General features: G+C 43.8%; 1 protein-coding gene across 1 annotated transcript in view; it reads left to right on the plus strand.

Moving 5' to 3' along the window:
• Fhip1a (FHF complex subunit HOOK interacting protein 1A) overlaps nucleotides 1-27,985 on the plus strand; it is a 262,253-nt gene that overhangs the window by 53,858 nt on the left and 180,410 nt on the right. The gene's annotated exons all lie outside the window — the stretch shown is intronic.

A 27,985-nucleotide genomic window follows, 5' to 3' on the forward strand; every position in this document is an offset into this window, starting at 1 on the left:
CAAATTCTCTATTTGCAATTAGAGAAAGTATAGAGAAGGAGTGTATGGGTGTACCAGGGCCCCCTGCCACGGCAAAGGAGTTCTAGACACCTGTACACTTTGTGCATCTGGCTTTATGTAGGACCTGGGGAATTGAACCCAGGTTTTGCAACAAGCACCTTTAACCAATGTGCCATCTTTCCAGCCCCCGTAAGTGTCTCTTGATTCAGACATTTCACCTTGGAGGTGTGTCAGGGACCACTGAAGACTGGAAGTCCCTCTCTGCCACCCCCCCCCCCCACTGTTTGTTACCCAGAACTTCATCCCAGTGGGTGAGGGACACTGGGTGGTGTGGTCCGTAGGGGTCCACCAGAGCAGCTAGGCCAGCTTGGTGGACTTTGACAAGTTCTTCTGGTCACAGCTGTCAGGTTACTGTTGGCTTCTATGCCTACTTTCAACATTCCTGCACCAAAAAAGACCAGGGAAGAATGCAGAGCAAGGATTTTAGTCAAATCGGGCCCCAGAAACCTGAAGCAGAGTTTGCAGTCAAACATAAAGAAATCTGGGTCACACACAGGTATTCCCTGAGAGCATTCTGGAAGTCACAGAGAGCTTGTGTTTGACCTTAATTTTGTATTACCACCGCCTGGAAATTGAGTTCGGAGTCCTTATAAATGTGTCCCTTCACTTTGAGCTTGCGTGTGACCATGGAAAAGATTACGTGCTTTATTATTTTTCTTTTGCTGGCTTGTGTGGGTTCCAACACACCCAAGAGCAGTGCTTGTGGCTAAGACTGGTAAACCAAAAATCATTCTTTGCTGTGGTGTGGGATAGAAAGAGCCACCCAGTCTCACAGGGAGGTCAGATCTCAGTCACCTACAGCTTGCCCCTGCAAGCCTACCATTCTGAATTCCAGGGTGTGTAGATGGCCATTTGACTATAGCTGCTCAGTTTGACAATGAGAAGTTTCCAGTGTTAAGGGCTCACTGCAGTAGCATCACAGGACCTAGTGAAATTAATTTCACACACAGCTCTCATTAAAATTTTTTTTTACATATTTTATTTATTTCTTTGAGAGAGAGAGAGAAAGAGGCAGAGAGAGAGAAAGAGATAGGGAGCACCAGGGCCTCCAGCCTCTACAAAGGAACTCCAGATGCGTGCGCCCCCCCCGCCTCCCCCCCCCCAACCCCCCCCCCCGTGCATCTGGCTTATGTGGGTCCTGGAGAATTGAACTGGGCTCTTTTGGCTTTGCAAGCAAACACCTTAACTGCTAAGCCGTCTCTCTAGCTCACAGCTCACATTTTTGTTTATGAAATTTGTGTGCCAACTGGTTTGAGAATTCACAGAAAATATAATTAAAGCTATTGAAGCCAAAGAATATAAGGAAGTTTCCCCTATTATTAGCCCATCTCGAGCGTCACTGTAATAATAGCGCCTTGTGTAAGAAGCCTGGAAACTCTGCCAGGGCTTCCTAGGTGTACACCGAGACAACCCCTGCTGTCATTAAAGGAGGCCGGGTCATCCCCAGCAGGGTCAGCGACTGCCGCCTGGTAGCATTTGCTGGCTTAATTCTCTGTGGAATGGTGGAGCTGGGTGAGGAGCTATGACACGTGCCAGTCTGAGGAACGATGGCAAGGGCAGACGTGCGTTCCATTGCCACTGTGAGGTAGCGCTCTCCTGATCTGCCCCTCTTCCTTACTGAGTGGTCAGGGTGAAACCTCTTTCTCGTCCCCCACCGCACTCTATCCTGCCGGCCACCCCAGTGGGCCTGATGATGGCCAGCAGGACGCACCTCGGTCTGCTACTGCACAGAGCAGGGTGCTGCTTCTCTGCCTGTAGAAGGCTGTGTTTGCTTTACTGTTAATTAATGACTGATGAGTTGTTTTGTCTGTGTTTAACAAATAGATATCACAGTGCCAGTGCGTGTTGACAGCGCGCTAAGCTCCGTAGGGGTAAACCAAGCAGAAGCCGTAGTGCCTGTTGAAAGCAGCCCGGACCACGAGACTGCGCCATGGCCTAGAGAACATGCCCATCTGGCAGCCAATATACATGCATGCAATATTGTTAAAATGTATAAATGGGGCTGGAGGGATGGCTTAGGGATTAAGGCATTTACCTGCAAAGCCGAAGGACCCAGGTTCGATTCCCAAGGATCCATGGAAGCCAGCTGCATAAGGTGGTACACATGAAAGAGAGAGAGAAAGAGGGAGAGAGGGAGGGAGAGAGAGAGAATTGGCATACCAGGGCCTCAGCCCAAGCACCTTAACTGCTAAGCCATCTCTCCAGCCCCTTTTAAAAATATTTTATTTATTTGACAGAGGCAGGGAGGAGGAGAGAATGGGCACATTAGGGCCTCTAGCCATTGCAAATGAACTCCAGATGCATGTGCCACCTTGTGCATCTGGCTTATGTGGGTCCTGGGGAATCAAACCTGGGTCCTTTAGCTTGGTAGGCAAGCACCTTAAACGCTAATTCATCCCTCTAGCCCCACTTTTTGTTTTTTTAAAGAAAGCATATGACATTGTTTCTTAATTTCTTTTTTAAAATTATTTTGTTTAATTTTATTTATTTATTTGAGTGTGACAGACAGAGAGAGAAAGAGGCAAAGAGAGAGAGAGAGAGAGAGAGAGAGAGAGAGAGAGAGAGAATGAATATGTGTGTGCCAGGGCCTCCAGCCATTGCAAATGAACTCCAGACACATGCGCCCCTTGTGCATCTGGCTAATGTGGGTCCTGGGGAATTGAGCCTCGTATTGGGGTCCTTAGGTTTCCCAGGCAAGTGCTTAACCACTAAGCCATCTCTCCAGCCCTCTTAATTTCTTTTTCTTAAAACAACATTTTATTTATTTAAGAGAGAGAGAGAGAGAGAGAGAGAGAGAGAGAGAGAGGCAGACAGATAGATAGATAGAGAGAAAATGAATGAATGAATGGGTATGGGTATGTCATGACCTTCTGCCACTGCAGATGAACTCCAGATGCATGAGCCACTTTGTTCATCTGGTTTTACTTGTGTACTGGGAAATTGAACTGAGGCCATCAGCTTTTGTAAGCAAGCAACTTTAACAGCTGGGCCATCTCTCTTGTCCCTTCTTTTTTGTGAACATGATGCTGATGCTGGAAGCCAGGGACTGTGCGTACTGGGTTGGCACTTTCCCACTGTGCTAGTGACTTGGATTATATTTACTTTGCATTCTCAGGCCAGAGAGCATACAGATTCCATAAAACAATAAATTAGACTGATACAAAATTATTGTATGACTGTGGTGTTCACACCTCTTATCAAAATGTCATAAAATGAAAGTTTTGTAAACATGATGCTGGAGGTAGAAGTCAGGGCCTTGTGTGTGTTGAGTTAGTGCTTTGGCTCTGAGCTTCAGCTCTAGCACTAGATGACTATATTTGAAAGAGAATATTTTTGATAGATACACCTTGAAAAATTACATAAGGAGGTGAAGATATTTCTCCCAGATGATCTTATGTTTTTCTTCAGAATTAATTAAAAGTTTTTTGTTTATTTTTATTTATTCATTTGAGAGCATCAGAGAGAGAACAAGGCAGAGGGAGAGAATGAGAGAGAGAGAGAGAGAGAGAGGGAGGGAGGGAGGAAGGGGTTGAGAATGGGCATGGCAGGGCCTCCAGCCATTGCAAACAAATTCCAGACGCGTGCACCTCCTTGTGCATCTAGCTAATGTGGATCCTGAGGAATTGAGCCTTGAACCAGAGTCCTTAGGCTTCACAGGCAAGTGCTGGGGGCGGGGGGGGTTAGAATATGAATGGTCATGCCAGGGCTTCCTGCTATTACATATGAAATCCAGACAACACATGTGCCACTTTGAGCATCTGGCTTTACGTGGGAACTGGGGGATTGAACCTGTGCTGGCAGGCTTTGCAAGAAAAAGCTTTTAACCACCAAGCTATCTCTCCAGCAACCCCCCCTTTTTATTTTTCTTTGAGACAGGGTCTTCCTGCATAGCCCAGGATGACCTCAATTTCTGATTCTCATTGTCCCCACCTCCTAAATGCGGTTGTTACAGATGTGTACCACCACCACCCCTAGCATAACATGGAGAGTTTCTAACAAAGATACTGTGTTTATTCAGTCTTATGGATAAATCTCTAGGAGAGGGAAATATCTCAATAGTCCTAAAATATGTAACTTTTTGGTAGTTTTTATCATTCATTTTGTTGCATTTTAAGAAGGCATGTGTATATGTTTCTCAATTAGTTTTGTCTTCTTTTATCATTAACAGAAAAATCCATGTGGGCTAAGTTAGTAATGAATAGAAAAGTGCTAAGTGTTAGGTAACCCCACTGTTTGATATGTGCAGACTCAAATATGAGTTTAGCACCATGACTGCTGACAGTTGTGTTTAGAACAGCAAGCTACCTCCGCAGTGACCTAGGTGTAGGAAGAACTTTGGGCTTTGATGTCCATTTTCTGACCCTTCTATTATTTATTTTAATACTTAGTTTTGTGAGTAGAGTATGTAGGTGGTATGCCCATGCACACGTGTGCATAGATACGTGTACCCCATGAACGTGTGTGCAGAGGACAGAGGAGAACATGAGATGTCCTTGTCTTGTTACTCACGTGTGTGTTTCTTTCTTTGACATAGGGATTTCTTTTCCTCAACCCAGAGCTGCTGTCAACCAGCAAGCCTCAGCGATTCTCTGGTCTCTGCTGTCCATACATATGCGTGGCCATGTCCAACTTTTTACATGGGTTCTGGGGAGTTGAACTTGGTGGTCTCTGGTCCAGAGGCCCGCCTGCTTAAGAGCTTAAGAGAGTCGTTACTGCCAAGCCTTCTCCTTAGCCCTGAATCAGCTCTTATTATATTTCCTCTGCAATTTTGTGTCAGACCAGGAAAAGGGCCAGTAGGAGTTTGTGTTTCACTAGAACTTCAATAGCTCTCCACATCATAGTTCTTATAGAGCATAAAACTACAAAATAGAGTTTATTCCTGCCCTTCCACTGTAATGTATAGTTCGTTTATCTGGTTGAGAGATCTTAACCTTTTTGCGAATTGCAGGATCTTTGGGATGACTTTCAAAGATGCATTTTTTTTTTCCCTAAAAATGTGGTCTGACTACCCTATTCCTATTTTTCATTCATTCATTCACTCACGCTCTCATTCAAGGGTGAATGTGGTCTTGCTGTGTTGCCCAGCATGTTGTTTACGGGCTTAAGTCCCCCTCAGCCTCCCACATGCCACCGCATCCAGCATGTTTTTTTTTTCTTCTTCATTCCTCTATACCTTTGAGGCTTTGAGAGTGGGCAGCTCAGACTCCGAGGCTTGCACGTGTTAAGGATATATGATTCTAGAGAAGCACAGCAAGGAGTATGACAGAACAGAGACTCCTTCTGTCTCAGGGACAATCCTGCTTATCAGGCTTTCTCCACTTCCCCTTTCATTCAGACTGGGTCCCAAGGCCAGGGCATGGGTGGGTCTTCCCTCCTCAGTTGAACATCTATGGAAACAGCTTCACTTACATGCCTAGAGGTATGTCTCCTAAGTGACTCTAAATCCAGTCACGCTGACAGTGAAGACCGGACAGTGATGGGAGTTTAATGATAATGATGAGAATGGCTGACATTTACTGAGAACTTACTGTGTGCCAGCCACATGCATGGCCATTCTTTGTTTGTTTGTTTGTTTCTTTTTCTTTTTTTTTTTTTGTAAGTGTTTAAAAGAACAAAAAGTTATTTTCAAAGTAAGAGGAAAAGAAAGGAGGACAGACTCCAGAGCTGGAAAATCCCTCAGCCTCAGTGGGACCTGGACTTTCATCAAATGAGGGAACCCTGCCCATCCTGAGTCCACTATTGGTCAGCTTCATTGAAGGCAAAGGTGCTGGTTTGTCTGTGTACATCCAGTACTGCACAGTCCTAGAAAGCTACCTGCTGGTGGGGGAAATTTCAGTGAGGCCAGGAAGGAGGAGGAAGTAAGGGCACCCTCTTTGCCATTATGGCTTGGAATATTGCAGCCTGTCAAGAGCTCTTTCTCCTATCTGTGTGCTTAGTCAAGGAAACCGCCTGTTTTCTATAGTGTTCCAATCCCCCCTGCCCCAGAAGCCAATCTAACTGTTGTTAGGGAAATGGGGCGATGGTTGCTCTTAATTGCTTCGTGCTGCTAAGGGGCGATGTTAGGTCACAGTAGTCTGGGTTCCTCTGGAGAGAGGGCTATTTAAGAGCCCACAGTAGAACATGCTTGCTTGATGGTCAGCTTCTGGGTACTGGCATTTGGAGCTTCTGGGTACTGACATTTGGCATTTCAAGAAGGATTAGTAACATCCTAGTCATCTTGAGGCATGGGACGGTTAATCTTGTGAGGTAAGGATGGTCTGTAACCCTTTTAGAAGTGGCAAGTGATCAGCTTGTTTAGGTGTCCATTCTTCTAAACTTTTGGATATGGAACCAGAATTTGGGGTTCCTCACCATGCACCAATGTATACCAACACATCGATACATGTGGGGCATCCCCAGATTCTTGTCTTACAGATTCAAAGAATTAAAATCCACAGACAAGAGGGCAGAGTTTAGAGAGAATTTATTCGATTAATAGAAGGAAAGGAGAGACAGTATGCAAAGCTCTTGCCCCTGAGAAGGCAGGAGGGAGTAAAGCCATCTAGAGCATGCGCATGATGTCTTTGTCTTCGCCTCCATCTTAGAGACAGAGGGACTAGCCATGTCACAGAGGTGGTGAGCGGACAGTCAAAGCCAGGCCTGTCTGACTGTACATCTTGAGCCCTGTGATGTGTTTTGACTTGAGGCCACAGAAGTTTGAATTGCATTGGGTATGAACATCAAGTCAGTCAGTGGTTTAATGGCTCTATGTTGGCACTGGCTGGTTTTGTGGCTGTAGAGGAAGCACGAGGCCCAGCGAGGGCAGGTTCTGTGTCTTGGAGGAGGAAGCGGCAGGGTCAGGGCTGCGGGGAAGAACAGTCTCTAGAAAAATTCTCACCAAGTGTTCTGGGAGGCAATTCCCTTGGTACATGGGGAGGAAAGAAAGCAGTGGTTCCTGTGAGGCACAGAGCATGCGTGTATTGCAGCACATAGGAGGGGAAAATGAGAGCAAATGGAAGTTTCGTGCAGCCTGTGATGTAGCTTTTGGCAGATGTGAGGAAGCTCTGGCTGGATAATTTTGTACTTGCTTCTTCACTGTGTACGGGTGGCTACGTGGAGCTGGAGAATGAAGAAACGAAATGCATGGAGTCTGAGATTTCATCCAAGGCCTCCTGTTACAGTCAACTTTAAAAAGTAAATGAAGCTCTCTTTAGTCTGGCAGGGCCTGGCTTTTGTCCGGTGTATCTCATCGGCTTCTCCTCACACACGGCCGAGCCGCTTTTCTGGGGCATAGTGGATCTCTATCGGGTCCTGGCATTTCCCGTGCCATTGAGTAGAAAGAGGGTCAGGAAGAACAGCTTGCGAACCTTCAGTCGCACTGACCAGCCCTGTCCAAATGTTCGGCTGCTAATGCAGCACCATTAAATAAGTGGCTGGCTTGGGTGTCACAGCTCTCAAAGCCTGTCTGTCCCAGTGACTTTAACAGGAGGAAACAGGAAAGTGAAGTGTGAACGTAAACCATTTGAACCAGCTGCCTCTCTGAGAACCTGTCACTCTAAACCTCACACAGCCTTCAGGAGAGCCAGCCATACACAGACACACACAAAATCAAAGGGCCTTCACCTTGACTTCTTCCTGAGCAGTGTGATTGTGCTCCAAAAATATGTGAGATAGGAAAGGTGATTGACAGAGTCTGCCTTCTGCTGCCTAAAGACTTCAAATTCTGAAGGAGGGAGACAGGCAAATTTGGTGGCATGAAACCCAATACTACTGGGAGAAGTGGGTAAGAGTGGGACCAAAAATAGATCCTGAGTGGGGTCCAGGGAAGCCCTTCTGCGGAATTATCTTCTTGCTTTGGGTGATCACTTTCTTAGAAGCAACAAGACAAGCCGGTCGAGTCTGTTTTTGAGTCGGAGGTAAAGACTTCTGTAGCCACTTCCTGGCGTGTAGCGTTCCCACCAGGAATATCATTTTAAGAATTTGGCCAGATCTCAGTGATTTATGTTTAGCAAACAAGATTATCTCCAGCTTCCCTTTGTGATGGAGCAAATGGTTTGGGGTTTAGTTGCTGCTTTTCAGCCTCTTTTAATTGCTTCTTCCAGGTAATACTGCATTAATCTCCCTGATCTATCTCCAGGGTCGGTTTGCAGTAGAGGTCTCTAAAACAAGCAACTAGAGCGGTGGCTGAAGCTAGAATGGCTTTCAGTGTTAATACCCTTGCTGTAGAGCTACCCAAACCACAACTGTTTGTTAATTCTGCTGGGAGGAAGGGGCAGTGGAGGAAAGAACTTTATCTTAAACTTTATGTTTAGGATTTTACATTGTTTTGGTATCACAGGAGAGACTATTATTTATTTTATGGGTATATGAAATCAAAGGAATCTCCAGATAGTTATTTTGAATTTTTTTTAAGGTAGGGTCTCTCTCTGGTCCAGACTGACCTGGAATTAACTATGTAGTCTCAGGGTAGCCTTGAACTCATGACGATCCTCCTGCCTCTGCCTCCCGAATGCTGGGATTTAAAGGCGTGCGCCACCACACCCGGTGATCCAGATAGCTATTTTGAATGCTTATGACTATTTTTTTAATTTAAAAATTTTTTATTGACAACTTCCATAATTTTAGACAATAAACCATGGTAATTCCCTCCCTCCACCCTCGGCTTTCCCCCCTTTACAGTTCCACTCTCCATCATATCCCCTCCCCCTCTCAATCAGTCTCTCTTTTATTTTGATATTGTGATCTTTTCCTCCTATTATGATGGTCTTGTGTAGGTAGTGTCAGGCACTGTGAGGTCATGGATATCCAGGCTATTTTGTGTCTAGAGGAGCACGTTGTAAGGAGTCCTACCCTTCCTTTGGCTCTTACATTCTTTCTGCCACCTCTTCCGCAATGGACCCTGAGCCTTGGAAGATGTGATCGAGATGTTTCAGTGCTGAGCACTCCTCTGTCACTTCTTCTCATCACTATGGTGCCTTCTGAGTTATGGACTACATTTTTGTTTTTTTGAGACAGGGAATTTTGTAGCCTAGGCTGTACTTGACCTCACTGTGTAGTCAAGGAAGACTTTGAACCTCTGATTCTAATGTCTTGTAGGTATCTTCGTGTAGTAGTGAGCACTGTTGACTCTGATTCTCATTTATCTACTGGCATGCCCATCACATCCAGTTTATGCAGCACTGGGGATTGAACTCAGAGCTTCATGAATGCTAGGCAAGCACTTTCCCAATCCAGCTATACCCAAAGCTTGACTTCTATGTTTTAACTTTCCTCAGTATAGGTAATTTTTTTTTTTGAAATTATGGATGACTAGTGAAAAAAAACTACATTTCTTTTTGATATTTGAAGATGTGTCAGTGTGATAATCTGCATTCTGATGTACTGTTTATTAAAATGTGGCACATAGCCGGGCGTGGTGGCGCACGCCTTTAATCCCAGCACTTGGGAGGCAGAGGTAGGAGGATCACTGTGAGTTCGAGGCCACCCTGAGACTCCTTAGTGAATTCCAGGTCAGCCTGGGCTAGAGTGAAACCCTACCTCAAAAAACCAAAAAAAAAAAAAAAAAAAAAAAAAAAGAAAAAAAAAATGTGGCACATTTTAATATACTTTACATTTAAATGAAATAGTTTGTAGAAGTCTTAAGGTAAAGGGCTTTCATTAGGCCTAAAATTGTGAGAAGTAAACATTTTAGCAAAGAACTGATCATTTTATTTTCCAGGGATGAAAAAAATATATTGAGGAGGGTGTTGGAGAGATGGCTTAGTGGTTAAGGCATTTGCCTGCAAAGCCAAAAGACCCAGGTTTGATTCCACAGGACACACATAAGATAGATGCCCAAGGTGGCACATGCATCTGGAGTTAGTTTAAAGTGGCTGAAGGCTCTAGCATGCCCATGCTAGCATGCTCTTTCAATCTCTGTCTCTCTGCCTCTTTTTTTCTCTCTCTAAAATAAATACCTAAATAAAAATTAAAAATTAGGAAGGAGGTATTTTGGAGTTACCATTTAGGAAAACAGCATGTTGTATATTTCATATCCTATGCAGATAAAAGTAGTTACTAGTTAGTAAGTCTTTGCTCTGGTACCAAACACCTACATTTCTTAGTAATTCTTTGTTGTTGTTGTTGTTGTTTGGTTGGTTTTTTGAGGTAGGGTCTCACTGTAGCCCAGGCTGACCTGGATTTCACTATGTAGTCTCAGGGTGGCCTCGAACTCATGGCAATCCTCCTACCTCTGCCTCCTGAGTGCTGGGATTAAAGGCATGCGCCACCATGCCTGACTTTTCTTAGTAACTCTTGAGTTGAAGGCCTCATCGTAAACTGTTCTCTTAATATATAGTTTCACACCTTGCACACAATGTAAACCAAGCAAAAGAGAAAGTATAGAGGTCCTTCTGTCTTTCAAATTCTGTCAGCTACTTTGAACTCAGGTCTTAAGCTTCTCACTTGGCAGTGGGCCACAAATTTGTCACTTTTTCCTCATTAGTTAAGTCTCATCTTGTTAAGATCAGGTTTACTTGTCTTTTTAAATTGTCAGCTTAAAATTTTTTATTTCTAAGAATGTAAGAGCCAAATGCTCCCCCCCTCCAGACACAGGATGGCCTGGATATCCATGACCTCACAGTGCCTGATACTATCTACACAAGACCATCATAATAGGAGGAAAAGATGATGACATCAAAATAAAAGAGAGACTGATTGAGAAAGGGAAGGGGTATGATGGAGATTGGAGTTTCAAAGGGGAAAGTGGGGGGGGGGAGGGTATTACCATGGGATATTTTTTATAATTATATAAGTTGTTAATAAAAAGATTGAAAAGAAAAAATTATTTCCTACATTAGGTGAGAAATTCAAGATGGTGACAAGTGTGGACTGAGGTCAAGTGCAGTAAAAGTGAGCAGAGTAGGAGGGGGAGGAAAGCAAGAGATGAGTGATTTTAGGGTCTGGTGGGGGACTTGAGGATTCTGACACATTCATATTTGGCAACAGGAGATGTGGCTTCGTTTGTATAGCTACATGAGAATATGTGAAGTTCATGTAACTAACAGTAGTAGTTTTCTTTGTACATTTGCTTTTAAGTATTTGATCTATTTTTCCAGGGAAAAGAGGCTAACTGTTATACTGTTGGAAGGTATTAGAATATCACAAGGTTGGCCTGGAGAGATTGCTTAGTGGTTAAGGTGCTTGCCTGCAAAGCCTAAGGACCCAGGTTCCAGTCCTCAGTACCCACGTAAGCCAGATGCACATGGTGGGGTACACTTGTGATCCCAGTAATCCTGGAGTTTGTTTGCAATGGCTAGAGGCCCTGATATGCCCATATTCTCTCTCTTTTCTCTCTTTCTCTCAAAGAAAGAAAGGAATACAATATTTTAAAAAATGGATAGTCATTATAAGCCATCACAAAACCGTGCCTGCTCCCTCCAGATTTCCCCCTGAGATGCACCCGGGGTTCAGATTTCTCTCTCACGGGACTCACTTTGCTGGGGAGTGTTCTCCATGTTCCAGGTAGATCTGTCCAACCTAAACTTACTTGGTCAGTGTTTGGTATCTCTTATTTTTTCAGATAACTGCTGCTAATTCTGGAACTCATTCATTCTTTTCTGTAAGGTTAGTATATAATCCTTTTCCTGTTAGATGCTTGTGTTCAAGGGAAGGATTCATAGTATGTTAACTTAAAGACATAGTATTTTTGGTATGATTTTGGATAAATAGTAAAATAGTATTGTTATGTTTATTCAAATCAGCTCCACAAAAGGCTCATGTGTCTAAGGTTTGGTCCAGCTGGTGGCACTATTTTGGGATGTTCTAGAAACTAGGAGAAAGTAGCTTACTGGGAATGTGTCCTTGGGAACTTCACCTTATCCCATCCCCTGGACCTCTTGTCCTGACATGACATCTAACCCATGTGCCTGCCACCACAGATTTCTGCCTTAACAGTATCCTGGAGGCACTGGATCCAGGGACTGTGGGCAAAAGCCCCTGAAACAGTGAGTCAATATAAATCTTCCCTCCTTTGAAGTTTTCTTCTGCCAGATACTTTGTCATAGCAAAGAAAAAGCCAACGGCAGGGTCTGCTATTTGCATATTTTACTCACAGGAATTCCGCGAGTGCACTTGGCTAAAATACAAAGGGGAACAAATAATGATTGAGATACGATAAACACATTGCTGAGGTGAACGCGACATGGGAGATACTAGTCTGCCGTTTATAGGGAGATAGGATTCCTCTCAGAATATGAACATTTTAGGATTAGCAGTATAGCCCATAAGATGCAAACTAGTCTCTCCCTGCAGTACCTGAACAGACAGGTGTTTTTCAAAGGCCAGGGACAACTGCCAATCTTGGGCTCTCTGAGAAAGGGCATATTTTGTGAGGGACTTCGGGGCATTGATTGAGTTATTTGGAGAATAGTCACCTGTTGCTTAGTGAATACTTTTGAAGAAATGTGTTTTTAGGTGGCTTTTTTCATTGGGTAGACATCTTAGATTGTTACCCCAGTAGGTATAGCCTGCCACACACTAAGCTGTTTGACCTAGCCTGTTACTCCTAGGCTACAATGTGTGCAATAGGTTACTGTACTGAATACTGTAGGTGGTATGACACATGGTCAGAGGACAGCCGCAAGGTGTCTGTGCTCTACTGTCTTTGACACAGGGTCTCTTGCCGTGGTACGGAACTGTCAGACTGCAAAGGCGCCTCACATTAGCTGTTCGGACAGCTTCAGAGTCTCTTGGTCGGCTTGCCGCTGCTGTAGGTGCTGTGGGATCCCAGACCCAGGAGACACTTTCTATCTTGCTTCTCATGGTTGCTGGGAAATTGAATACCAGCAGGTTTTGCAAACAGGTGCCTTTAACAGCTGAGTCATTTTTCTCAGCCCTAGTTTGTCTTTTTTTTTTTTTTTTTTTTTCTGTTTGTAGAGGTTCAGGGGCTGTCCTCAATGAGTTTGGTAGCTCCCGTGTTTGGAATCTAGACACTAAATGTGACTAATAATATTAACCACTCATTCTGATGACTTGTGTAGCCCTCTGTGAGCCTCCTGGGCTGGTTTGATTGTCTCGTTTTTGTAATGTTCCACTGAGTCTTCATTGTTTTATTAGTCAGCTTTCCATTGCCGACACATATCTTAAGGAAAAAAATGACTTAAAGTTGCTTATAGTTTGAAAGGTTTCAGTCACTGGTTTCTTGGCTCCATTGATTCTAGGTCTGTGGTGGTGTGGGAGAATGTCATCATGGGGAAAGCATGGCCAAGCAAAGCTGCTTCCTTCATGGAGCCAGGAAGGAGAGAGAGAGAGAGCGAGCGAGCGAGCGAGCGAGAGAGAGAGGGAGGGAGGGGGGGAGAGAAGGACACCTATGTGAGCATATCTCCTTATGCAGGGTACATGTCTGACCTATGTGAGCATGATCTCCTTATCCAGGGTACACGCCTGACCTATGTGAGCGTGATCTCCTTATCCAGGGTACACGCCTGACCTATGTGAGCATGATCTCCTTATCCAGGGTACACGCCTGACCTATGTGAGCGTGATCTCCTTATCCAGGGTACATGCCTGACCTATGTGAGTGTGATCTCCTTATCCAGGCTATATGCCTGTTCTTCTTGTATCTTTGAGTGACTAGGCAGCCATTCAGCTTGCTGTAACTGGGATCCCTGACCCATGATCCCAAGAACCAAGTAAGCCTTGGCGCAGAGGATGTAGCTCAATGGGAGAGTATGCTTGGCATGTGTGCAATCCCTATAACTACCCAAAACAATAGGCTTGTGTGTATGGTTCCAGTTTTTTTTCTTTTTTTGTAGATAGAGGCCTAGCAGGTATATCCACCTGTGATCTCTGGGCCACTTCCTGCCCAGGATGGCTGTGAAAGCAGCCCAATGCAAAATCATAAACTTACTCCAACCATTATGAGATTCTTTTTGGTAAATGAATTATGTGATGTTTGAGAGTGAACTTTATTTTATATATGTGCATGTGGTGTATGTGAGTGGATTGAGTACTCCTGTGCATGTGGGTCCCTGTGTTTTCATGTGGAAGCCAAAGATGGACATTGGGGTTCTTACTTGTTCTCTCTTTACATTAATTTTTGGGACTGGCTGTCTTTCTGAACCAAGAACTCACCAAATCAGTAAGTCCTAGGGATGCACCTGTGCTGGGATTATAGGTGCATGACACTGTCCCCAGCGTTTACATGGCTTATGGGGATTCAAACTCAGGCTGCCATGCTTATGAGGCCCGCACATCCACTGAGCTATTTCTCTAGCCTTTTCCTTTCTAAAGTTCAATCCTGTGAGGTATATAGAGCCGGTAGATATTACCCCATTTGTAGGTATCAAGACAGAGTGAGACAGTGTGATCAGCTTTGCTCATTATGTAAAATCACTGGACACCTCCACTAAGCTCATGTTCTAGTTTCTCCTTAATATGTTTGAGGCTGGGTAGAAAGCTCAGTAGGAAAGCATATGCTTAGCACATGCAAGCCCTGGGTTCTCTTGCCAGCACTGAAGGGAAAAAAAAAAATGCTTGGATGATACCTAGAGAGGTCTCAGAAGTTCACTGTGTCTATCAGTCTAAAGCAGATTGTTTCCCAGCATGTGACGTCATCACAGTCTCTAAGGGAAGTGGATCATGTTAAAATTATGGATTTCCTTTTTGCTGTTTCTTATTTTAGTGGGTTTTTTTTAAAGCGATGCTTTATAGATACAGATGTAATTTCCCTATTCCTCAATGGAACAGAAGCAGGCCCCCAGTCCCTCTTCTCTTTTCTTTATAAAGATCTTCCACAGTCCTGCCCAATCCTGTTTTTTTAGCATGTTGGGTCAGGAGAGGGCACACTACCAGCAGCTCGTAGCCTCACCTCATTTTCATTAGATTGCTGTTTGGGTTTCAAAGACTGATGCTCTTGCAATGTACATTACACAGCCTTAAAATTGCACATAAAAGTTTGCTGTGGAAGAGTAGCAAATGTAAGATAAATTGAGGAGGTTAAGGGGAAAACTGTGCTAAGAGCTTCTCATAAATGAATTCTTGTCATAAAAAGCACAGTGCTTTCTCCAAGTGACAAATTAACTCAAGAATTGTGCTCTGTGTTTTTAAATAATGTGTGGCAGGGTAATTCCATTTGTGCTTGAGCCAGAGGTCAGTGCTTCTGCTCTTTCTACTTTGTGTTTCTTGCTTAATAGTGCTGGAGAGGAAGCTGGATATGTGAGCATTTCATTTACTTTGCAAATTTGTCTGTGATTCCATCAGGAAAGAGGTGCTGGGCAGTACAGCAGGCTGCTGTCCCAAAGGGGTTTGTGAGGAGGCCGGGGCATTTTCCAGATGTAATGTTTGCACTTAGAACATGTCTTGCAAAGAATCATGTTCGGACTTGAATGACTTTCACTCAGGTCACTGAAAGGACCTCAGGGGGCTGGTCACTTATGTCACTTTCCTGCCGTCAGGTGTGTGGTAAGTGTGGGAGGTAGGCCTCTCTGCCAACATGTCTGGAGAGGTTTGACAATGAACTCTTTAAGCAAGCGGCTCTGTCTTTCTGTCAGGAATATATGCTTTAATTCCACGTGGACAGTCTTGCATATCTGTGCTGTATTGAACAGCAATCAGACTTCCTGCCCTGCCTTCTTACCAACTTTTTAATCCACCCTGTTGGATCATGGGCAAGCTCTGTGTTTGTCTAATCATTGATGTTGGTATTGCTACTTTATACTGGATAATTAGTAGTAATAACTGCCCTCTTTATTCTTTCACTGAAGTTTGGTTTTCCTGTCTTTGGCCTGTGGCCATACTACATTTTTGCTCCAGGATTTTGTATTGTAGGGAAAAGCAGTGGACATGATGTTAATTAATTTCCTCAAGTGCTGGCTGGTGTAAACCTGACCTTTCAGAGTTGAGCAGGATGCCAGTGATTTTAGTTTGACTTGAATAAGGCTTTTTGTTGTTTCAGCCTGGGGCATGGATGGCCATCTTAATGTCTAGAGATTGGTGAGTGTACAGCAGAGAAGACAGGGCCTGTGCTCAGGGGCCCAGGGCCAGGTTTCAGATAGGTCCTAGCCTGAGGTGGTAGGCTGTGTTTCAGAGAGCAGATCTGTTCAGGATCTAGAGGCTTAGGAGAGAGCCTAAAGCAAAGCTGGGCCCTGAATTTTCCAGGCTAACCTTGAACTCAAGGCAACCAATCCTCCTGCTTCAGCCTCCAATAATGCCTATGCTTTTAACTCTAGATCCTTCTTGGTAATCTCCCTTTATGAAAAAATATAAATCGAGTCCTGGGAGACAGTTCAAGCATGAGGGTCTGAGGGGACCTGAGTTTGATCTCTACCATGTAAAAAGCCAGGTATTGCCACAAACACCTGTCACCTCAGTTCCGTGGGGCTGAGACAGGCGAATCTCTGGGGCTTTCTGGTCAGCCAGTTTGACTGTAAACAGCAGCCTTGGGTTCAGAGAGACACTCCGTCTCAAGGAAATAACCCTGTGGAAAGGATGAGCGATAGAGAAGGACACTGAGGTTCTCCTTTGGCCTCCACATGCATGTGTATGGGGTGTGCATATCTGCACACACATGTGTACACTGTACATAACAGAACACACACACACACTACAATACATACTACAGACACATGCCAAAACAACCCTTTGTTGTGTTATTTCCCAGTAAGAAAATAAAACCATAATACACACATAAATTTATGTTTTATGTGGTGGAACCTAGTATTGTAGAATAAATTTGCATCTAAATGAAGAAGGTAAATCCACCTACTCTAGAGGCCAATGAAAGAGGATCCTTTGAAGCCTGCTTGGGTAGCACAGCCAGATCCCGTTTTTTCCTTCCCTTCCCTTCCCCCTTCCCCCTTCCCCCTTCCCCCTTCCCCCTTCCCCCTTCCCCCTTCCCCCTTCCCCCTTCCCCCTTCCCCCTTCCCCCTTCCCCCTTCCCCCTTCCCCCTTCCCCCTTCCCCCTTCCCCCTTCCCCCTTCCCCCTTCCCCCTTCCCCCTTCCCCCTTCCCCCTTCCCCCTTCCCCCTTCCCCCTTCCCCCTTCCCCCTTCCCCCTTTCCCCTTTTTCCTTTCCCCTTGTTCCTTTTCCCTTTCCTTTCTGTTCCTTTCCTTTCTTTTTTCCTTTCTCCTGTCCTTTCTCCTGTCCTGTCCTGTCCTGTCCTGACTAAAGTAGGATGCTACTGAGTAGGTTAGAAACCACACAGGGTATTGGGCCTCTTGAACTTGCATACTCACATTTCTGGGTGGACGCAAAACACATGTGTAGTTATGCAGGGTTGGGAATTGAGTGATTAAAGACTTATGTTGTTTACTGTAACGTGCACTTCCAGTAAGTTAGAGTCTGGAGAATTAGGTTTTAATTTTAAAGTAGCTTTGACTTAATCATTCCAAAAAGGCTCTTAATGTGTATGTCATGATTTTTATTTGATCCAAGGAATGGGGTGTAGGTTAGTGGTTGGAGGTTACCTCACTAAGCCCTGGGTAGAATAGTATTAATCAAGATGAATAAATTATTGTATGGTACTTAATTGAGTTTTATTTATCTTTTTGTTTTCTTTTAAACTTTTCATTGACAACTTCTATAAGTATAGATAATAAGTCATGGTAATTCCCTCTCACCACCTTCATTCACCTACTCCAAAATCCACCCTCCATTGAATCCCCTTTTTTTCAGTTAGTTTTTTTTCTATTTTGATGTCATCATTGCTTTTCTTCCTATCATAAAGGTCTTGTGTCTATAGTGTCAGGCACTGTGAGGTCATGAATATTAAGGCCAATTTTGCCTCTGGAAGACAGCATTGTAAGCACTTCTCTTCTTCCTTGGGCTCTTACATTCTTTCTGCCACCTCTTCTGCAATGGATGCTAAGCCTTGGAGGGTGTGACAGAGATGTCTCAGTGCTGAACACTCCGCTGTCACTTCCCAGCACATTGGGGAGTTTTGAGTCACCCCAGTTGTTACCACCATCTGAAAAGAGAATCTTCTGTAACCAAAAGTGAAAGTAGCATTACTATATGGACATAAACATAACTGTTTGGTGGCATAATGCATCCCTTTAGCCAGACAATTGTCATTATTTCCTTAAGGCTTATGACCTTCCCAGCCATAGGCTTTTGAGTAGGTTTTCAGTATCAGGCATGTATTCTTTTCTGTGGAGCTGGCCTATAGTCCAGTCAGAGAACAGTTGGTTTCCCCCATAACAGACATGCCGCTGTGCTACCAGTTGGCACATTTGGCCTGGCTAACCAGCCATATTAAGGTGAGTTTTTCTTAATGCTAATTTAAGACCAGCTTCCTTTTTAAAAAATGGTAGATACTGGGCTGGAGAAATGGTTCAGCAGTTAAAGGCATCTACTTGGAAAGCCTGGTGACCCAGATTCCATTCTCTAGTATGCATACAAAGCCACATACACAGAGTGGTGCATGCATCTGGAGTGTGATTTCAGTGACAAAAGGTCTTGGTATTCCCATTCTGTCTCGTCTATTCTCTCTTTCTCTCTTAAATAAATGAATAAAATTAAAAAAAGAGCCAGGCATGGTGACGCATGCCTTTAATCCCAGCACTTGGGAAGCAGAGGTTAGAGGATCACTGTGAGTTAAGAGTCCAGCCTGAGACTACACAGTGAATTCCAGGTCAGCCTCTGTAGATTCCTCACTTCCCTACTGTAAGGCAATTTTGAGTTTGTGTAATTTTCACTTTCCCACTAATTTTTGTAATGATGACACCTTTAAGTGTTTCTTTAAAAATTCTTCTTTAATGTCTCTTCCATGGCTCATGAGATATAAAAAAGTAACTTCAGTTGACTTTACTTTAATAATCTTATTTTATTAAAATCTTGCAACATTTGAGTCAAGTGCCAGAATGTAATTTTCATAGTTAAATTTAAAACCTTAAGGTGAGCTTTATTTCCCCATTCTCTGTGTGCAGTACTTAAAGGGCCAACACATCTGGTTACAAGTCACAAGATCCTTCCCTTCCCCCCTCTGACCATCTTGACAGCCAGCCGAGAGAGTCAAGTGAACAGTCAACAGTGGTTGAGAGCGGAAACTTGTCCGGAGCACTGGAATGTGCTTCCTCCAGGGTGTGAAAGCATGCATTTGACACACACACACACACACACACACACACACACACACACACACACTCTGATGCTCTGTAACAACATGCAGGACAGGTGTTTACTCTGGCTTTGCCTGAGGTGAGAATTTGAGATGGAAGAGTCAGGCTCTGCACAGGAGGTGTTTTGACACTTGACCCTAATGTCTGTTTTGTTACTTGTCATCGGAACAGAAGGGTAGAGATGATGATGGAGTTTCGCAGCTCATAATGCCACTCTAAAACTGCTTTTCTTTCGTTGACAGATTTGAAGCAGCTGAGTATATTTTCCATCAATTTTGCTGCCTTCCATTGGAAGCCAATGAGGAGAAATATTTAGAAGGTTATGAGCAACTTTAGAATGAACTGTTAGAAAAGCCTTTTGTGGCTCTTCCCGAGCATGTGTTGATGGGAAAAGTACTCTAATTTGATAGCGAAATGTTGGAAAATGTTATTATTTACTGTTCAGAAATACCGCCAATGGGCCAAGCCTTCAAAATGTACAGGTTCGTAGCATTCAGTTATGCCTGGCCAGCTCAATCTATGTTCATTATGCATCACATGGATGGAATTAAATGTGGCACATTGCGTGTTGGCTCAGCCCCACAGTTCTGAAATACAGTGTTTGATTAAATCCTGAAAACAAATTAGATACTTTCAGAGTTCTATGTGGAGATTTGTGGAATGTTGATTTTGGTTTAAAGTTGGTTTGCAGAAAGAACCTATTCCAGTAATAGGAGAGGAAAAGGGGAGAAACACCAAGTTGAATTTCCTAATTGTAACATGTCTCTTAAGACCAAAATAGAGTCCACTTTGAACGAGCACTGGTTCCTTCAAAGTTAGGTCTTTGATGTTAGTTTCGGTCATAGTGTGGCTCCTATGAAGGGGTGGGTAGCACTTCTTGCATGTGTTTTGGCAATGCCAATAGCAAACACTTGGCCCTGAAGCATGTAGTTTTATCTTTGGATATTTAAGGACATAAGTGGGTGAAGATCAGTGCTTCATGCCGTGCTTCTGGCTGAGCAGATCATGGGGGTTGAGCAAGGAGAGCTGTGCTGCCTGTAATTTCCAAGGAATTTGTTGGAGACCAGCAACTTAATTTTTCTCATGTCCAGGCGCCATCTTACAGTTTCCCTCTGACTTGGAGTCAGTGGTGTAGGTAACCTGTCTTTCAGAATTTACATAAGCACTTTTTGTGATCTAAAACCATGCATCATTTGTTTTAATAGCTACAGATGAGGCTTGAAAGTTAGACTTGAGCTCCCATCTCAGCTCTGCCACTGGGGAATTTTAGTTACTTGAACTCACTAAACTTCAGTTTTCTTGGGTATAAACTGGGTATAAGGGCTGGAGAGATGGCTTAGCGGTTAAGGCGTTTGCCTGTGAAGCCTCCAGATGCACAAGGTGGCGCATCTGGAGTTTGTTTGCAGCGGCTAGAGACCCTGGTGCACCCATTCTCATTCACTCTACTTCTCCCTCTAATTAAAAAAAATGTGGGTATACATTTCTCCGTCCGTCCATCCGTCCGTCCGTCCATCCGTCCATCCATCCATCCATCCATCCATCATTAAGACTTCCTATGTACCGGTTGGGAAGCTAGCATTGAGCAAGCTCGGCCCTTACACCCTGTTGCACAATGGGGTAGAGATGAATTCACATGACTACTGCACATATGCTCCACCTATGATGATAAGATAGATGGTGACAGGTGCCGAAACAAAAACAAAGCAGTGCAGAGTGTGGCAAGTTTGGAGGCAGTTTCTGTTTTGTGTGGGGTAGCCGGGAAGGGCCTCTACGATGAGATCACATGGCAGTGGAAGCAGCCCAGAGAGGAACAGTGTGAGCGCTTCTGGGGACAGTCACGGACCAGCATGCTCGGCAGACACCGCACATTCTCTGAGACAGAGCAAGCTTGGTGTGTGAGAGAAGAGGTGAGGGGCTGCCGAGACTGGAGTAGAGGGAGTGGGAGGCAGAGCAGACATGGTGGGGTTACCCAGGAAGAGGTGAGGGGGCCAGAGGGACTGGAGTAGAGTATGAGGCAGGCAGAGCAGGCATAGTCAAGGTACCCAGCTTGCAGGGTTGCTTAGCAACTGAGGTGACCTTTTTTTCCCCCAAATTGGAATTTGTTTGTTTATTTACAGGGAGGAAGAGGAGAAAGAAAATGGGCATACTAGGGCCTCTAGCTGCTGCAAACTAACTCTAGGTGTATGCGCCATACGGTGGTTTGATTCAGGTGTGCCCCATAAACTTATGTATTCTGAATGCTTGATCCCTAGATGATGGCAATTTGGGAGTTGGAGCCTCCTGAAGGCAGCGTATTGCTGGTTGTGGGCTTATGGGTGTTATAGCCATCTTCCTCTTGCCACTGTTTGGCATGCTCTTCTGCTGTTGGCCAGGAGGTGATGTTCATCCTCTCCTCATGCCACATTTCCCCCTGCCATCATGGGGCTTCCCCTTGAGCCTGTAAGCCTAAACAAGTCCTTTCTTCCCACAAACTGTTTTTGGCCAGGTGCTTTCTGCTAGTAACACAGAGCTCACTGCAACACAGCACTGTGTGTATCTAGTTTTGCAAGGGTACTAGGTAGCTGAGCCCAGGTTGTTAGGCTTTGCAGGAAAGCACCTTAACCACTAAGCCATCTCTCCAGCCCTGAGGTGACATTTTTAATATGTATTTTGAGCACATTAAAAGAACAGGACATAAAAAACAAGAACAGGACATCATAGCAAATGAGAATTAAGAATGTAAGAAAAGTTAATAGCATAAAGTATACTAATGACATCATTTTTAGTAATTATAAATAAAAAAATTTTACAGAAGAGGCAATTGGTAAAATTCTTTTTTATGCTATTGAATTTTTTGAGCCAGGGTCTTTCTCTGTACTCCAGGCTGTCTTCAAACCCATGGTGATCCTGTTAGTCTTCCGGGTGCTGCCATTACTGGTGTGAGCCACACCACCGGCTCAAGACTTGTTTCATAGAGAATCTTGCTATGCTAACCTTAAACTTGGACTCCTTACCTCAGCATTGTTATTACATGATGTGTTGGGTGATGGGGTTGACCATCGCTCTTGGCTAAGTTTTTCTTTACGCCTTCTAGGAAGGATGATTTGGTGGCTGGTGACATGCCCAGCCTCTTTTCAAGGAAACAAAAAACAAAACTGGTTGTTATCTTTATAATCATGGGGTTCCTTTGCCTCACAAGTTGGTTTTCAACAGTTGAGTGTGGAAGAGGAAGACTTCCTGACTGTGAATACTGCTTAATGGAAGCCACACTCAGGATAGTCACCCAGGTAGTCACTTCCTGAAGTACGTTTCCTGGTAGATGACAAGCCAAGCCATGCAAACCAGATGTCCCAAAGCACAGAGAAATGTTAAGCTGATAACACTGTGAAGCTTCTTTTCTCCAAGATTTCTTGCAGCCTTGAGTGTCCTGAGTGCTGAAAAAGCATATATAGAACACAGCATTTCCCAAAGTCCCTGATCAGAGCACTTTGAACAGTGACTTTAAAAAAATATTTTTTGGTTCACATGTATGTATGGACACACCAAAGTCTCGTGCCACTGCAAATGAACATTTAATGTGCTCATGCTGCTTTTGGCATCCAACTTTTATGTGGGTGTTGGGGAATTGAAACTGGGCTGTCAGACTTTACAAGCATAAGCACCTTTAACTACTAAGTCATCTCACCAGCCCCTAACAGTGACTTAAAATAATAAATTATTTGCATGTATCTTTGCTTATGATTCCTTGCTGCTGCAAACAAACTCCAGACGCAGGCACCACTCTGTATCTGGCTTTACATGGACTCTATGAAATGGAACCCAGCAGTGCCTTTAACTGCTGAACTGTCTTCCCGGTCCCTAATGAGGAGTTGTGGCAATGGAAAATGTCATTTTTCTGCTTATATTTGGTTCATTTATCTTCGTGTATCTTTTTTTTTAAATAAGTATTCTTGATTTATTTATTATTTTTTTAAATGTTTTTTTTAAAATTTTTATTTATTTATTTATTTGAGAGCGACAGACACAGAGAGAAAGACAGATAGAGGGAGAGAGAGAGAATGGGCGTGCCAGGGCTTCCAGCCTCTGCAAACGAACTCCAGACGTGTGCGCCCCTTTGTGCATCTGGCTAACGTGGGACCTGGGGAACAGAGCCTTGAACCGGGGTCCTTAGGCTTCACAGGCAAGCGCTTAACCGCTAAGCCATCTCTCCAGCCCTCGATTTATTTTTAAGATGCTTATTGTCTCTGCTTCTTTTTCCTCATCTGCAACATGCTCCAACTCCCTGGTTTGTGGTGTAGCTGAAACCCTCTTAGAGTCATCCAAATTGCACTCAGAGTTCTTAGCTACAAAAGACAGTTCTAGATCAATAGTAGCCTTAGGTCTCAGGGACCGATTGCTTGGAGGCTGAGGCTTGACGCCTCATTCCATCATTTCCCCGAGCTGTGAAAAGGCTCCTTGGTCAGTGGGGGGAGTGAAAGCCTTGAGTGGGTCCATTGCTGAGGAGCTGTGGTGTTTGCAGCAGAGCAGACAGCGCTGCTGTGGGAGGTGCGGCGCGGGGCTCCTGTCCTGCCTCTGCCATTTTCCATCTGCTGATGTCAGAGCAGGTCCCTTGGCCTCCCGTGCTTCTGTTTTATCACCTGTAAAATTTAGGGGTTGGGTTTCGGTGGTCAGTGTGGGTCCACTCATCTCAGGACCGAGATGTTATTAGCGTATTTAATGGAGTCAGGGAAGATTGTGGGCCTGTGCAAAATATTTGATCTGACTCTTCAGCTTCCACTCATTATGTGAATATAATCGATCCCCTGCCTCAGTTCAACCTTTTTGGGGAATGAAATTATTCAGTAATTAGCTCATAGTCAGCTTCAGATATTTGAAAACTTTTTGAATCAACACTATTCTCTTTGTTGGTTGTTTTGCTAATCACCCTCCAGGAAACCACTTGATGACATCACACAGGTCTATTAACACAGTGCTGCAGATGAATCCACGCCACCCTATGCATTTATAATCCATGACAGGAATGGTAGTCATCCCCCTCCCCACCTGCACACACAGAATGTTCAGTGTCCATTTGGTCATTTTGCTAATTGCGTATTTCTAAACTGGGCACAGTAGAGATCTAAATTCACTGGGTTTATGCCATCTGGAAGTGAGCTTTAAATTTTGTTCCTCGGTTGAAATTAGGGGTGTGACATAGCTATTACAAGGAATGACTGGGAATCCAAATTGGATTTTATTATGTGGAGGTGGGATGTTTTGTTGGAAGGAAAACACTTGCCTGGGGAGAGACCCGAGTGTGACTGAATTGTTAATTGCCACCAGACTCCCCTTTTAGCAGGAGACATAGCTTGCTTTTAAATAAGATGACAACGGAGAGAATTATCAAGACCCAGTGAATTTTAAGGAAGTCTTTTCGATTTACTCAAGTTCCATTTCACCTTGCTTTCAATGTCATTGTATATATTCCTGTTGAAGGACCAGCTGCCTCTAAAGTTGGGGTGCTTTGTGGCTGGTGGGGTCAGGATGGTAAAACATGAGGGGCTCTGAGTAAAACCTTTGCTGATACACACCAATGCCTCGCTACTTAAGTAAAAGTCTGTGTGTTTGAGTGCATGGGGTGGATAGATGATAATGGACACTGAGCTGGGATAACTGTTTCTCATGAATTAGGGATGCCTTTTCATAATTCATGAGCCTCAGACCGAGGAAAGACTTGAAATCACCTGAAAAGCACCTGGAAGCAATCTGTAATTTTAAGAGGCAGCTGAAGAGCCCATAGCTCTCTCTCCAGCGCATAGTGATGAAACTGTTCATCTGACATGGAGGGAGTAGAATTCGGTTATATGCCAAGCCTCTTACCATCACATGTTCAGATACATGGTTATGAGGCTTCGGTGCGCATTCTCAGGTGCTTAGAAAGATTAGTGTGAGAAAGGTTGATTTGGGCATATTGAGGAAATTTGTATATGAAGGGATTATTTGCATATTTGCATGTGAAATGTTATCTTTTCAAAGCTTTTAAAATATTTTTATTTAGAGAGAGAGACAGACTGACAGACCACTTGCCTCTGCAAATGAACTCCAGGCTCATGGTCCACTTTTGTGCATCTGGTTTTTACATGGGTATTGGGGAATCAAACCTGGGCTGTCAGCTTTGCAACAAATGCCTTTAGCTTCTGAGCCATCCCTCCAGCCTAAACGGTATCTTTTCAAACTCTACTCTGTTTATGCCTGGCCACTACTAAAGTGTACCCAGTTGTGAAGACTAAGGTCACATTGTACCCTTATCTGACTTTTCTTTTGTTTTAATTAAAGGTACTACATTCTAAGCCATGGAGCTCTCAAGAAGTTTAACACATAATCTCTTCTAGTGAGTTCTAGGGAATCATCTTTTATATTGGTATATTGCAGGAAAAGTATGTTGTCAATGAGAGGCTTACCATTTGACTTTTGAAATCCTTAGTATATAGATATATTGAAAAGATGTATTTGTTCTGAAGACTGACTTGAATTTCTCACCTTGCCTTTCTTAAGATGTGGGCATATTTTTACCAAATACTTTTTTTTTTCTCGAGGTAGGGTCTTTCTCTAGCCCAAACTGACCTGGAATTTACTATGTAGTGTCAGGGTGGCCTTGAATTTATAGCAGTCCTCCTACCTCTGCCTCCCAAATGCTGGGATTAAAGGTGTGTACCACCACACCTGGCTCCAAAGACTTCTTTTTTAAAAAATATTTTTTTCTTATTTGAGAGAGAGAAGCACAGAGAGAGAGAGAGAGAGAGAGAGAGAGAGAGAGAGAGGGAAAATGGGCATGTCACAACTTCCAACCACTGCAAAGGAACTCCAGGCACATGTGCCACCTTGTGCATCTGGCTTATGTGGGTCCTGGGGAATCGAACCTGAGTTCTTAGGCTTCTCAGGTAATGTCTTAACTGCTAAGCCAGCTTTCCAGCCCTTACCAAATACTTCTAACAACTATATCAGAAGAAATCCTGTTTTTTGTTTTGCTTTTGTATAGGTAGTTGAGCTCATATGCAATATAACATACTACCCTGCTTTTTCTTTTCGTTTCTTTTCCTTTCTTTCTCTTATACATGGTCTTATGTATCCCAGGCTGATCTCAAACTTGTGATCCTTTTGGCAGTGCCCACCTGGTGCTGGGATTACAGGTGGGTGACGCTAGGGCTGGCACGTCTTTCTTCTTTATAGTGTATAAGATATTTAACCATATTTAACTCATGGAATTTATTGGCTGACAGAAGTGTGATAAGTAAATTAATGTGGTTTTTGCAGATCTACTTGACTGTTCTTCTGTTACTGGACATTTAAATATTGTCCATTTTTCCACTAGTTACTATTTTTAAAAAATTTTAAAAATTGCAATTTTTTGCATATATATGTGGTGTGTGTGTATGTGTGTTCATATGTATGTGGACACATGAGTCCATGTGTGGATACCAGAGGTTGACATTGAGTGTCTTCCTACAATACTCTTCAACTTACTTTTTATTTTTATTTTTATTTTTGCTTTTTTCAAGGTAGAGTCTCACTGTGGCCCAGGCTGACCTGGAATTCACTGTGTAGTCTCAGGTTGGCTTCAAACTCACAGTGATCCTCCTACCTCTGCCTCCCAAGTGCTGGGATTAAAGACATGCACCACCAGGCCTGGCTCTGCCTTGTTTTCTGAGACAGGGTCTTGCTTGAAACAGGAGCACACCAAGTTGTCCAGACTAGGTAGCCAGCAATCCTTAGGGAGCCTCCTGTCTCTACCTTCACAGTTCTGTGATTACAGACAGGTGTGTGCTGCTATGCCTGGCTTTTTTTTTTTTTCCTTGGGTTCTGGGCATCTAAAGCCTGGTCCTCATGCTTGTGTGGCAAGCACTTTATCTATTGAGCCATCTCCCCAGCCTTTTCTTGCATATTTTCTCTAACTTTCTTTTTTCTTTCTTTTTGGATTTTCAAGGTAGGGTCTCACTGTAGCCCATGCTGACCTGGAAGTCACTATGTAGTCTCAGGGTGGCCTCGAACTCATAGCAATCCTCCCACTTCTGGGATTAAAGGTGTGCGACACCACACCTGTCTTATTTTCTTTAACTTTCACCTGTTGTGATGTGGGATCATAGCTTGGGATTTTGCTTGGCATTTATACCAGCTGCTGACTTTTATACCTGTAAGTGTTTGGGGTAGTCACTTTCCATGTCCTCAATTCTGTCTGGGCACCTCCGGCTTTGTTGTGTGTTTCTTCTCCCAGGTAGGGTACTGTCCTGGGATGCTTTCCTTTAAACTCATGCTTATGTGGCTGTCGAGTAGGGATGGAGCCATGCGTTAGTGCTGTGAAACTCATGTTGTCTGTTAGGCCTGATGCTAGGAGACGCATGTCTATGATCAGAGTAGGCTTTGCCCAGGGGAAGGCAAAGACCAAACTTTTAGCTAATGGAATCTAGTTAGTGGAGTGGTGTATATTGTTCGGAAGTTATTCATAAAAGTTTCTCGTGACTGTTTCTTTGCTATTTTACACATCATGTTGGCATCTTATAGTGATGCTGTTACAGGTCCACAGATGTGGATTTATTTTGTTCCACATTCTTTATTCTCTTCCCAGAGCAGCATGTAATTACTTCACGTATCTTTTTTTATTTTTTTTTTTTAATGCTAGAATGAGGGAGAGCAATTGAGAGACTGGGCAAGTCAGGGCCTGTAGCCGCTGCAGACAAACTCCAGACACATGTACCACCTTGTGCATTTGGCCTACATGGGTCTTGGGAAATTGAACCTGGGTTCTTTGGTCTTACAGGCAAGCAAGTGCCTTAACCACTGAGCTATCTCTCCAGCCCTGCTGTACGTATTTTAGAATATGGAAGAGTCCTTTGC

This window comes from Jaculus jaculus, chromosome 12, assembly GCF_020740685.1.
Source record: "Jaculus jaculus isolate mJacJac1 chromosome 12, mJacJac1.mat.Y.cur, whole genome shotgun sequence".
NCBI classification, from domain to species: Eukaryota; Metazoa; Chordata; class Mammalia; order Rodentia; family Dipodidae; genus Jaculus; species Jaculus jaculus.